Here is a 14,161-nt window from a genome sequence, read left to right as displayed (position 1 = left end):
TAAACAAAAAGAGTCTTCAACTCTCATCATCATCCAAGCTATGTCCTTGGAGGTGGCATACTACCTGTACCTTAAAATAATATTCCATATAGAGTGAGCCAACGCCCAGTAGAAATATGCTAAACACAGTATGAGCAATAACTAAGACATTAGCAATTGATAAATGTTCAATTTCCATAAATCAATTCATAACCCATTTCCATTTCATGACCACAATGTTCATGTTTCATTACAGTTTCCATTTCTTATCAATTTCACAATTTACATCAAGGGTTCAGAACCTGGCCAACCACTTATATGAGACAGTGACTCATATTAGACATTTCCCATTTTACAGTAGATAAACATACTAGTTGTATCAACATTTCAACAGATAAGCACACAAGCTGTATCCACATTTCAACAGATATGCATATTAGCTATATCAACACTTCCAAAGATTAGCATATGAGCTGTATCAACACATTAACTGACAAGCATATGAGCTGTATCAGTGGAGTCCATCCCCTATCTCCTCCCAAACAACATCCGGTTTAGAGGTCCATCCCCTATCTTCCCCTAAACCGTGGAGTACATCCCCTATCTCCTCCCACACACATAACGTATATACACATAGGTCATATACACAATCAATCAATACATAACGTTAATGTATTCTATAAACAGTCATACTCTATGACATGCCCAATTGATTAGTTTTAGTTTGCCTAATCATCATGCATTGTCTACAACAATCAAAACTACCCTCCACCGGTAATCCAAGCAATTATTTCTAAACAGATAATAAAAGCTCCAATAGATAAAATATCAATGTTTTCAAAAGTGAGCGATTAACAAATCCAACTCCACAATTCTACTATATAATGAGCAAATTTCGTTATGTCCAACTCAATTCCATATAACCACAATTTTCCCAAATTAATCATACCAATTAATTTAAAAAACCAATTAGGGTTTTGTACTCCATTTCCCAATATTGACCCAATGGTCTATATATCAACAACCAACAACAATATCATTATTTTGAAACTCATAATACACGTTTTTAGAATCAAAATAACAAAACCCTCTTTTAGCATTTTGAAACCCTAAGTCCCAAAATTACCCAACCTCAACACTTTATCAAAACAACCAAAAATCTATGTCAAAGACCATAAGAGTGAGTAGGAATCCCTACCTCAAATTCGGAGCTCAAGGAAAGAAGATCAAGAAACTCAACGTGCTCCAAAACTCAATATTCTCGGATCAAAAAGTAGCCCTCGACAATCAATCCAAGTCTTACAAAGGCCGAAGGGAAGGGAAGCACTCTAACTAGATCAAACCCTAGAGAGAAGGGAGTTTCTCTCAAAATATCTTTTTAGAAAGTAAGAGAGAGAGAGAATGTAAAAAGTGATTTTAAAATGCCCAGCTGCCAACTGATATACGACATTCCCGCTCGAGCGAAGAACACAACGCTCGAGCGTCAAGAACAAAAAACTAGGTACGCTCGAGCGCAAGAAGGCCCGCTCGAGCGCCAAGACACAAGAATAAAGTACATCTGCTCGAGCGCGAAAACCAGTCCGCTCGAGCGTAGATTTCCCCCCCCAGAACTTACAACAAAAAGTACTACCCGCTCGAACGCCAGAGTACCCACTCGAGCGCCACCGCTCGAGCGTAAAGAAACCCGCTCGAGCATGAAAAACATGCTTGTAGAAGTTCTGCAGAGCACCAAAATACTGGGAGCGTGCAATCTCTGCTCGAGTGCAACAAGGCCCGCTCGAGCGGAACGACCAAAAACCTGGCAACAAGATTTTAGACCAAGGTTCAACCCACCTGTTCGAAACATGCCCAACACATCCTAAAACTCAAACAAATGGAATTAAAGGACGACAACAAGATAGATACAACTACCAACTCCACGGAACTGAGTCCGAAATACAACAGAACAGTAAAGAGACAACCGGGATCGCTATACTAGTTATGCTATTGCCATGTAGTTAGGACGAATGTTGGTGACATTAGCATTTGGGAAGTTCGATCTTGAGAAAGGTTAGCACATAAACTCTTCCAGGTTTGGGATCTCTCAGCTTGTTCAATGCCATTGTAGGTAAAAATTTCATTGGTATTAGCTACCTTTGACATATTATCTATGGTATCTTACAATTTTTAAGTAAAAAAATTTATAATTTCTAGACAGCTTTGGTGAAAGATGCCACCATATCTATCAATTGATGCGTTTGGGGCCCAGATGGATCTATACTTGGTACATCAAAATGCTTTATTTTCAAGCATTGGAGTTTTTTTTCTTTTTCTTTAAATTCCTTCTTAGGAATTGTGTTTTATTTCTTATCTTACATATACTCTTTCATAGGTGTTGCTTTCTCAAGAACATTGTTCAGATATTTACTTACAATAGCAGGAGAATTACGACAACATTTGGAAGTAAGCTCTATTGTATGTTCGATTTTTCTAATAATGAGACCAATGTTCAAGTACCTGATGACTTTTCCCCTGTTCCAGATTGATGCTCATGTTGGTGGTGTTAATAATATTGCCTTTGCTCATCCTAATAAGCAACTTTGTATTGTCACATGTGGTGATGACAAGACAATTAAGGTATAATTGTAATAAGATTTTAGGGTGTTTTAAGTGGAGTTTTCTTATGTATCTCTGTGTAATAGGTGTGGGATGCTGTAGCTGGACGCAGGCAATATATATTTGAAGGCCATGAAACTCTTGTATATTCTGTCTGACCCATTATAAGGAGAATATTCAGGTGAATAATTCTGATACTTGAGAGCCAACTGCTTTCCGTTTCCTTATCAGTTCTTTGGTGTCACAAGAACGATTTTTTTGGCACGTCTTCGCTGATATGGTAAAGAAAGGTTCAAAGAGCTTAGTCCCTTGGTAGTTTCACTCGTGATCTATTTTATCTCTGTCTGCAGTTTATTTTTTCCACTGCCATTCATGGGAAAATTAAAGCATGGCTCTATGATTTCTTAGAATCAAGAGTGGATTATGATGCCCCTGGACTTTGGTGCACTACAATGGCATATAGCGCTGATGGAACCAGGTCTTACTTTTCTCAAAACCCAGTTCTGACTAGTGCCTTCTTATTCTTTTGTCTTCTTCACTTGAATTATATGGGTATTTATGGGAATGTCTTTGATTCTCTATACATACATTTGATTTATTGGGTGTGTTGAAGTCTAATGCTTTGTTGTATCATTGCAGAGCCAACATGATGAGTTGGAGGCAAAGTTTTTCGAGGAGAGAGCAGCCTTTGAAGCTAAATACCAGAGCACACTTCATATTTTTATTTTTTTTATTTTTTTTTTGTTACAATGAGAAAATATTAGCAATTTTTTATTTTTATTTTTATTTTTTTTGTATTGAGTTAACATACTATGTTTTAAGATTTTTGTTTTTGGTTATGGAAAATTGGAAAATGAATACTGGTTCATATTATGTATAAATTTTGAAAATGGTGATAGATTATAGGTTTGTTGGTTTGTTTGTTTTATTTTATTTTTTTTCTTTTGTGAGGAAAAATGTTTGCTTTGAACAAATGTCAAAAATATCATTAATTATGATTTTTTTTTTTAAAAAAAAAAGAAAGAAGGAAAGGTGGTGTTTTTCATAAAAACGTCGCAAAATGTCGTATGATTACGTCATAGTTAACTCTTCTGACAAAAATAGTTGACAGATGTTAAGAATTAGTAGCACTTTAAAAAATGCCATCTAAAATCTATAGTGGCGTTTTCAAAACGTCACAAAGATATGACGGCTGTCTTATCAGCGACGAATTTTTTAAACGTTGCCTTATCATTTTGCAGCATTTTTTTTGGCTTTTTGCAGCGTTTTAAAAATGCTGCTAATTCCCAATCTTCCTACAATGTCATCAATTAACTTTCTGTTTTTTGCCGATCAAAAACAAATTGAGATTCTAAATGGCATTCTATCACAAGTTATATACCCGTACCTTGTCAAAAATATAACTATGGTGGTTATAATATTGTATTTTGTGTCATTGAGGTTATCAAAAATTTAATTTTGCTAATTTTATCTGTAAATTTTTTAATTTGAGTGAAATTGGTTTAATTTCAAATGACTCTAAATCATTAATGGAATACATCTATTGTCCTGAAGGATGTGTCTGTGTCACTGTGTGGTTCTTAGAGTTTTTCAATGCAACCAATTTCATCTCTAGAACGTTGTAAGTTATGCTTTATCTTCTTTGATTATCATTTCATCAATAATTTTAACGGCCCATTTGAAATTGGATTAAATTAAATTCAAAATTTTAAGAAAGAAATTATCAAATTAAAACTTGAAAAAGGACGATAGTGACATAGAACACTATTTCTAAGGAGCATAGGTCATGTTTGATCCAAAAAAAAGGAGCATAGGTCATGTGGAGATTTTATGTTGAATCTTTATCTTTCTTTTCAATCATTTTGAAATTAATCAGATTTTTCTTTGTCCGAGTATCAATATTACAATCCGGGTGGAAGTTTGTTGCCTAAACAAGTACATGGTTTTGATGCAGAATCAGCTCATGGACTGGAAGTGGCAGAGATAGAGTTCTCTGGTGATGAGAATGAGGTGGAGTTAATTAAGTACTAGCTCAAACATTCCAAATCATTGAAGAAAATGGCCATATTTTATTCACCTCTTCAAGACATCTCCAACTCAGTCAAGAATACTGGCAAAAAGGTAGAAGCTTTCACCAATGCGTCCTCTATTTTTGGTGTTTATTTCTTCCTCGCTGAACTCTTTTGTTTTTTTGTTTTTTTTGGATATCTTTTATGAAATTGTTTACAGTTACCTCTTGGGATATTGATCTATCTTGGTACACAGTTGGAATAAAAGTCATACTCTTTTGATATCAATATTGATTTATTTTGATACACAGTTGCATTAACTAGTTTCTTATATGTTGTTCACGAACCAATTCACAACCGATGCATTTGGCCCCTTCGGCTGTTAACAAAGTTTTTATTTTTTATTTTTTTATTTTCTTTACTTCTGATGTTTTTAAAAAATTACAATGGTACTCGATTTTCAATATATATTACTTGATATTCTCGATATTACTGCACCACGGTCAATACCAATTCGTCTCCCAACGCTACTATTTCAAACCTTAGTTATTGTGAGGACATAATTTTAAGTTGTCCATGTGGCCTAGGTAGTTAGCTGAAGTGCCACATGGATGTATCTCGTTTGCCGAGGTGTGGTTAGACCATACCTGTATCCAAGATAATCGGATGAGGACAAGAGTCTTACATCATGACAGACTCTCTATTTGAATAAGTGAGGACTCTTGAGAGAGTAGATCTTAATCTGAATTAGAAGAGTTCATGATAAGTGTTATCCCTAACAAATGACAAAACTCAAATGGGCCATTGACATAAGCCAAGTCCACGAATCAAGCTTTAAAAAGCCCATTGGACTGGGTCATGCGCTAGGCAATGGGCTGATGGGCTGGTCTAGACTCGAGCCGGCCTATGGGTCATGGAGTTTTGATGAGCCTTAGGTTTATAATTAGGGTAAACTACCAATAAGTTCTAATAATTGGATTTATTCCCATAAAATCCTATTGAAAATAAGTCATGGCAAAATTGTCACTAAAAATAATTTTTTTGTGACAATTTTTTATGGATGTTGCTAAAAATTGACAATTAGTGACTTTTTTTTGTCATAATTTTTATAAATTGTCGCTAAAACTTACAATTAGTGATTTTTTTTAAGATAAATTTTTCCCATAGGACATATTAAATAATAAGTTTACTTATTAGGATCTACACGTAAGTACCCCTTATAATTAGACAACTAAATTTAAAATAATTCCAAAAATCATTTGCCACAATTATAATTTTATCTGTTCACATCAATTATAACTTTATCCTTTGGTCACATATTTTACATCACAAAAAGAATGAAATTTTTTGTAAGCTTGTACTGTGGCCTTAGCAAAAAATTAGGAATAATTACAATTTAGTGTAAGTTTTTTCAAAAATAATTTTAGATCAATGGTAAATTTTATGAGCATTAACAATTAAAATTTTAAACTTTTTCATGAATTTGTAATTCTTTTGTAAAAACGTTACTCAATTGTAATTTTTTCAAAAAAAAATATCATATGGGTCCGAAACACCACATGGCCTTGTGATTTGTTCACAATTTTTATTTTATTTTATTTATCTAATTAGTATACAATTCCTATCAGTCGACAGGTACACAGCTAATATGGTGATTTGAGAAGAAACTATAATTAATTGTGGTTTATAACTTTGATGGAAACCCTTTTTTGTGTGTGTGTGTGTGTTGTCGGAGGGGTAAATTATAAATATATTTGCTTAAAATATGGATTGTCTCATATGATTCTAAAAATTATAAATATTCTATTATCATAATTTTTTATTTAACAAAATTAATGGAAAAAATAAATTTTCTAATTATTTTTTCACGCAGTAATAAAATTATAATTGAAATATATTTATGATATTATTAAAAATTATTAATTAAACAATGAATTTAAAATAAATATACAATCAGAAATTTGAAAGGATGAGATGTAATTTCTACAACATTCAAAGGTTGGTAATATAGCGACCCCAGTCTTTTCCCATTTGATTATTGTATCCGGACTTAGGTTCCGTATATTCTGCCATTGTATAATTGTTGTTGTCATCCTTTATTTTCTCATTTGGAGTTATAGGATGTGTTGGGCAGGTTTGTTTCAGGTTGGTTGGATTCGTAAACCAAGTGTTGCTGTCCAGTTTTTGGGTTGTTCGCTCGAGCCAGGGATTGGTCGCTCGAGCGAGGGTTGTATTTTGTGTCTTCTGGCTCGATCCAGCTTTGCTTCGCTCGAGCGAGCGACTGCGTCTGGTATAGACCTGAGGGCAGTGCTTATTCGCTCGAGCGAGATTTTCTTCGCTCGAGCGAGAGAGGTGTATGTTTTCGAGTTCCTTGCTCGAGCGAGAATTCTGTCGCTCGAGCGTGCTCCAGGGTTGCACACCTGAAGCATTGCATTCTTGGCTCGAGCGAGCTTTTCTTCGCTCGAGCGAGGTTTTCGTGTGTCTGGTCGCTCGAGCGACCAAGTATTCGCTCGAGCGAGACTGTCAGGTTTAAATAGGCAGCAGCGTGTTTCAGATCAGTTTTTCATACACTTTCAGATTCCAAAACCCTAGTTACGAGTTCTCTCTCCCTCTACACACCTTCTCTCTTAGGATTGATCTACTTAGAGTGAGTTTTTACCTTAGATCCTTTATTAAAAAGATAGAGTGAGTCGAAGGCTTCCATTTAATCTGAACATTTAGTGATTTGGAGCACATTGGAATTTGGGTATTCATCTCTGTCTTCTCCATTCGGGTTATTTTCTTCGAGGTAGGGATTTCCTACTCCATCTTATAAGTTTTGTTCTAAGTTTTAGTATTTTGATATGTTGGAAGTACTTTGGTAATTTTGGGAAAAACCCTAGTTGTATTAATATATTAATTTGTATAATTAATTTAAGGAAATTGGGGAAACATGGTTAAATTCATGGAATTGGGGAATTCATTGATTAAATGGCGTAGTTGGATAAATTAAATCACTCGCCTATTGAATTGTTGATATATTTATTTTCAGTTTAGAAATAACCGTTTTGGGCTATCGGTGGAGGATAGTCGTGCTTGTTGTAGACACTGCATGTGGATTAGGGATAACTGAAACTAATCATTGTTTAAGTCATCAATTTTGACTGCTGAATTAATACAGACATTATGTGTATTGATTGTGTGTTGTATATGTTATGTGTTTACATACATTGTTTTGTGTGGGAGGAGATAGGGGATGTACTCCACGGTTTAGGGGAAGATAGGGGATGGACCTCTAAACCGGATTTTGTTTGGGAGGAGATAGGGAATGGACTCCATTAGCATCACTTTTATGTGTGCTTATTTATATTGAAGTGTTTTATTGATACAGCACTAAAATGTGTATCAAATTCAAAGTATGAAGTGTTTTGATTTGAGCCTGAGTCTCATCTGTTTGTTGACATTGGAAGAATGTGAATATGATATATATATAGTTCACTGTTGTAAGTTTGGCCAGGTTCTGAGCCATATTGATAATGTTGGAAAGTAAAACGTATCTTAGACATTAATGTCATGAAACTGTATAAAGATGTAATTGATTATCTTGATTAACCATTTATTGAATGCTATTGCTTTATTCAAATCTTATATTTGGTTTAGTATATTTCTACTGGGCTGTGGCTCACCCTATATGGGAACATCATTTTCAGGTTCAGGTGATAAGCTACCTCCAAGGACTTAGCTTGGAAGGACTTGGATTTTGAAGACTATTTTCAGTTGTTTGCTTTTATTTGTTAGTACATGTAAACATTCAAGCCTAGGGCTTTATTTGTATTTGAGTTAGAACTCATATTTTTGTGTCCAAGTGTTGGCTTGGAAAGATGTAAGCCCATAGGGCATTTAATTTGATATTACATGTAATGTTTTCATTTAGTAATACTCTGAAGAATGAGATAATGAATTGTTTTCTTTTAATATCGCATGTTAATGATATATATATATAATGGGTTTATTTTGAGGGCGTTACAACTTGGTATCAGAGCGTACCGGGTTTGAATACTTTAGGTACATGGGAAGTGATTAGTATCACATTGGGTTCGTCTCGTTTGATAGAGACTCAGTGTAATGTTATATGCTTATGTGACAACATGTTTATGTGATTATGTGGGTATGGAATGTAGTTTCTAGGATGTTGATTGGACCCTTGAGTTTCTAGTAGTCTTGTTGGAAAGGCACTTGATCACTGCTGCTTCCAACCGGAACTATAGTAATGTATTGGGACTATCATTATCCGGGAATGAAATTCGTAGGTGCTTATGTGATTATGTGCTTACGTGGAATGAATTATTCTTGTCCAATCCATTAGGACGTGAGTGTTTAGCTTCGGCACATTTATTAATGTGCTAACGTCTTTGTTTCCTTCATTAGGATGTCAGGACGAGGACGAGGACGCGGTAGGCGTGGTAGGCCGGGTAGGCAGGAGGTGCCTGTGCCAGAGGAGATTTCGACAGTTCATGAGGGAATTGGCCAGGCCAATGTGGCCGAGCCAGTAGGCCAGCAGGCTATGGGCGCTCTAGCCCGAGAGATAGCAGGGGCATTCAGGGAGTCAGTAGGCATTCTCAGAGCTGAGAATCAAGCTCAAGATGTTGCTGCAGATACAGGACCTTCCTTCCTGAAGAGGGAGTTCTTCCGGTCTAATCCAGATGAATTTGTGGGTGATCCTAAAGAGCCGCTTAAGGCAGATGAATGGCTCGAACAGACAACGAAGACGTTTGAGATGCTTGGCATCGAAGACGAAGGGTTGAAAGTGACCTTGGCATCTTTCCAGTTGAAGGGGGATGCGGGTCAGTGGTGGAAGTTTACTAAGGGTCGTATAGGAGGTACATGGGAGGCTTTTGTGAATGCTTTCCAGGAGAAGTTCTTATCTCCAGCAGTCAGGGAGAAGCAGCGAGACCAGTTTTGTCAGCTTAAGCAGTCGAGTTCTTCAGTGGCCGAGTTTGAGGCTGCATTTACTAGCTTGTCCAGGTTTGCACCTGAGTTGGTGGCGTCTGAGGAACGCCGCTGTATTGAGTTTGAGAAGAAGTTGAGGTGTGGCCTCAAGCTGAGAGTTGGGGGAACTATGATTCGGGATTATGGGCGTGTGGTTGATGCTGCAGCCCACATGGAAATCATGATGCAGGAGGAGGAGGAAGGACAGAAGGGCTCCAAGAGGAGTCAGGATGGTCAGAGTGATGGTAGGAGACAGAAGGGTTTTAATCTTCAGCAGTCTCAGGGTAATTTTTCTAGATCGACTTTTCCTGTGCCGAGTGCTAGTTCGGGGAAAGGCAGTCAGGGAGACATTACCTGTTTCAAGTGTGGCCAGCTGGGCCACAAGTCTCCAGTTTGTCCTCAAAGGGGAGGAGTGCAGAGAGCAGCATCATCTTCGGCTCGATCTCAGAGCCAGAGTCAGGGTAGAGGCCAGCCACTCTCGTGTTATCAGTGTGGTTAGCCAGGGCATATGAAGAGGTATTGCCCGCAGTTGGGTGGCACACCTGGTGCATCTGGTTTGAGGCCGATTCAGGGTCAGCAGCCAGCTCAGTCGGGTCAGGCCTCGAGGGCCAATCAGGGGGCTTCATCGTCCCAGTCGGTACAGCAATCTTATGCTCCTAGGGGTGAGCAGGTTGATCAGAGGTCGTCGGGGCGCGTGTACGCTGTTACCGCGCAGGATCTTGTGCCAGCACCATCAGTTGTGAGAGGTACCTTCTTGTTTTGCAACTCGGTTGCTAATGTTTTGATTGATACGGGTGCATCTCATTCCTTTGTGTCTGCTGCATTTGCATCTGTTTTGGAGTTGGAGTTAGCACAGTTAGCATCTCCTATTTGTGTAGTGTCACCTCTTGGGGGTGAATTGATCTTGAAACAAGGTGTTAGGGGTTGTGATATAGAGGTTGATTATCATAGAATCCTATTTTCCTTTGTAGTTATGCCTATGAGGGGTTTCGATGTTATTTTGGGTATGGACTGGTTATCGTCATACCGGGCAGTTATTGATTGCTACCGCCAGAGGGTCACTTGTTGTACCGTGAGCGGAGAGTATTTTCATTTTCTGGGGGACCGGGTTGGTGATGTGTTGCCACCGGGGTATGTTCCACGAGGACGGAGTGAGCTTAATGGTTTACTTGCTAACCTTTCTATTAGTGAGGAAGATGAGACACAGATTGTGTTGCCAAGGGTGGTTTGCGAGTACTCGGACGTCTTTCCTGAGGATCTTGTTGGTTTGCCACCGCATCGGGAGATTGAGTTCTCTATTGACCTAGTGCCCGGCACGGCGCCGATTTCTATGGCACCTTATCGTTTTGCCCCAGCCGAGTTAATTGAGTTGAAGATTCAGCTCCAGGAGTTACTAGACAATGGTTTTACACGTCCTAGTGTTTCGCCGTGGGGAGCACCGGCCCTCTTTGTTAAAAAGAAAGGTGGTGCTTTCAGACTTTGTATAGATTACCGGAAATTGAACCGGGCTACGGTTAAGAATAAGTACCCTATGCCTCGTATAGATGATCTGTTCGATCAGTTGAAGGGTTCCCGTTGTTTCTCGAAAATAGACTTGAGATCGGGTTATCATCAGTTATGAGTTAGGGAGGAGGATATTCCGAAAACGGCATTCCGTATGCGGTATGGCCACTATGAGTTTCTGGTGATGCCATTTGGGCTCACCAATGCACCGGCAATTTTTATGGATTTGATGAACCGGATATTCCGGGAATTTTTAGATCGTTTTGTAGTTGTCTTCGTGGACAACATCCTTATCTATTCGCCTTCTGAGGAGAAGCACAAGGAACACTTGAGAGTGGTGCTTGAGTTACTTAGAGCCCATAAGCTTTATGCTAAGTTTGGGAAGTGTGAGTTCTGGCTAGAAGAGGTCAAGTTCTTAGGCCATGTAGTTTCTGGGGAAGGAGTGTCTGTTGATACATCCAAGACTGAGGCAGTGCAAGATTGGGCACAGCCTAAGAGTGTGTTTGAGATCCGCAGTTTTCTGGGGTTAGCTGGGTATTATCGCCGGTTTGTGAAAGATTTCTCCAGATTGGCTTCGCCTTTGACTAGATTGACTCGAAAGGGAGTCAAATTTGTATGGAGTGAGACTTGTGAAAAGTCGTTTCAGGAGTTGAAAGTTAGACTGACCACCGCTCTAGTATTGATTATTCCAGAGAGAGGGTTGGGTTATGTAGTCTATTGTGACGCCTCATGAGAGGGTCTGGGTTGTGTGTTAATGCAAGAAGGGAAAGTAGTTGCCTATGGCTCACGTCAGTTGAAAATTCACGAGCAGAATTACCCTACGCATGATCTAGAGTTAGCAGCTGTGATATTTGCCTTGAAGATTTGGAGGCATCATCTTTATGGTGAGAGATTTGAAGTATTCTCGGATCATAAGAGTCTGAAATATTTGTTTACACAAAAAGACTTGAACTTGAGGCAGAGGAGGTGGATGGAATTCATAGAGGATTATGACTTTGAGTTGCATTATCATCCGGGAAAGGCCAATGTGGTGGCCGATGCCCTTAGCAGGAAACCTGTTGGTGACATAGCTAGTATAGCCATCCGAGAATGGGAGATGTTGGGTGCACTTGGGGAGTTTGATTTACTTCTAGGCGAATCCGTTGAGGCTGCGGCCTTGTTTTCTGTTGTTGCACAACCTACACTTGTGACTCGAGTGTTAGAGGCTCAGAGAGGTGACCTTGAGGTAGAATCTCTCCGTGAGAAGATTTCCGGTGGGAAGGTTGAGAAGGGTTTGACGGTGTATTCCGACCTGAGTGTGAGATACCGAGACCGTTTGTTTGTGCCGGAGTCTTGCCGAGAGGAGGTACTCCGAGAGTTTCATCATTCACGCCTTGCGGTGCATCCGGGAGGCACTAAGATGTATCGGGATTTGGGTCGCCAGTTTTGGTGGCGGGGTATGAAGAGAGATATGGCAGCTTTCGTATCTAAGTGCCTTACTTGTCAGCAAGTGAAGGCCGAACATCAGAGGCCAGCGGGTTTGTTGCAACCTTTGCCTATTGCCGAGTGGAAGTGGGAACACGTCACTATGGACTTCGTTGTGGGTCTTCCGAGGACTCAGCGAGGTAGTGATGCTATTTGGGTGGTTGTAGACCGGTTGACTAAGTCGGCGCACTTCATTCCGATGCGCGTGAGAGATTCGGTCGATCATCTTGCCGACCTGTACATTCGGGACATAGTGAGATTGCACGGGGTCCCAGTGACGATCGTCTTAGATAGAGATCCTCGTTTTACTGCCAGGTTGTGGCAGAGTTTGCAGAGTGCCTTAGGCACTAAGTTGACCTTTAGCACGGCTTATCATCCACAGACTGACGGGCAGTCCGAGCGTACTATTCAGATCCTTGAGGATATGCTTCGAGGGTGTGTTCTAGAATTTAGTGGGTCGTGGGAGAGGCACTTGCCATTGGTAGAGTTTGCCTACAACAACAGTTTCCAGTCTCGTATCGGTATGGCACCATTTGAGGCCTTGTATGGCCGACCGTGTACATCTCCTGTTTGTTGGGCCGAGGCGGGTGATGCACCTCTGTTGGGTCCGGAGTTGGTGAGGGAAACGACGGAGAAAGTTGAGCTTATCCGTAAGAGGCTTGTTACAGCACAGAGTCGTCAGAAATCTTATGCCGACCGTAGGAGGAGACCTTTGGTGTTTGAGGTGGGTGATCATGTCTTTCTGAAGATATCACCTAGACAGGGTTTGATGAGGTTTGGGAAGAGCGGGAAGTTGTCCCCTCGGTTCATTGGTCCGTTTGAGATCCTTGAGAGGATTGGCGAGGCTGCTTATCGTTTAGCTTTGCCGCCGCAGCTGTTCGGAGTACATGACGTGTTTCATGTGAGTATGCTTCGGAAGTATGAGCCGGATCCATCACATGTGTTGGATTGGACCGATTTAGTGGTTGATGAGGATGTCTCGTATGAGGAGAGACTGGTTCGGGTCTTGGATAGGCGGGATCAAGTTTTGCGAGGCAAAACCATCCCTTTGGTCAAAGTTTTGTGGAAACATCACGGAGTGGAGGAAGCCACTTGGGAACGTGAGTTGGAAGTTCGCGAAAAATACTCGGACATGTTTATCGATTTGTAATCTTGTATTTGGATTTTGTAATATTGTTGAACTTAAGAGCCTTACATATGTCTTAAGTTGTAAAACATTGAGTATGTTTTGGTAAATGGGTGTATCTTGAAACTTGCTTCATTATAGAAGTTTAGTGTAACATTGCATATGTTGATTACATTGTTGAATGTGTTGTTTATATCATCCAATTGAATATGATATGGGAATTGCTAACATTGAAAGGAATAATGCATAATAGTGATGCAGGCTGAAATATATGTTGTTTTATATACACATTATGAGATGCTTCTTGATAAGAGATGAAATGACCAGTTGTGGTCAAGTTGTTTACTATTGAATTGTCATATGATAAAAAAAAAAAAAAAAAACTGTTTTCAAAAACTTATGCTTAATTTCGGGGACGAAATTCTTTTAAGGGGGGGAGGTTATAGCGACCCCGGTCTTTTCCCATTTGATTATTGTATCCGGACTTAGGTTCCATATATTCTGCCATTGTATAATT

This window comes from Camellia sinensis, chromosome 7 (assembly GCF_055761805.1).
Source record: "Camellia sinensis isolate YWXY chromosome 7, ASM5576180v1, whole genome shotgun sequence".
Lineage (NCBI taxonomy): Eukaryota > Viridiplantae > Streptophyta > Magnoliopsida > Ericales > Theaceae > Camellia > Camellia sinensis.
Note: the sequence above shows the minus strand (reverse complement) of the source record.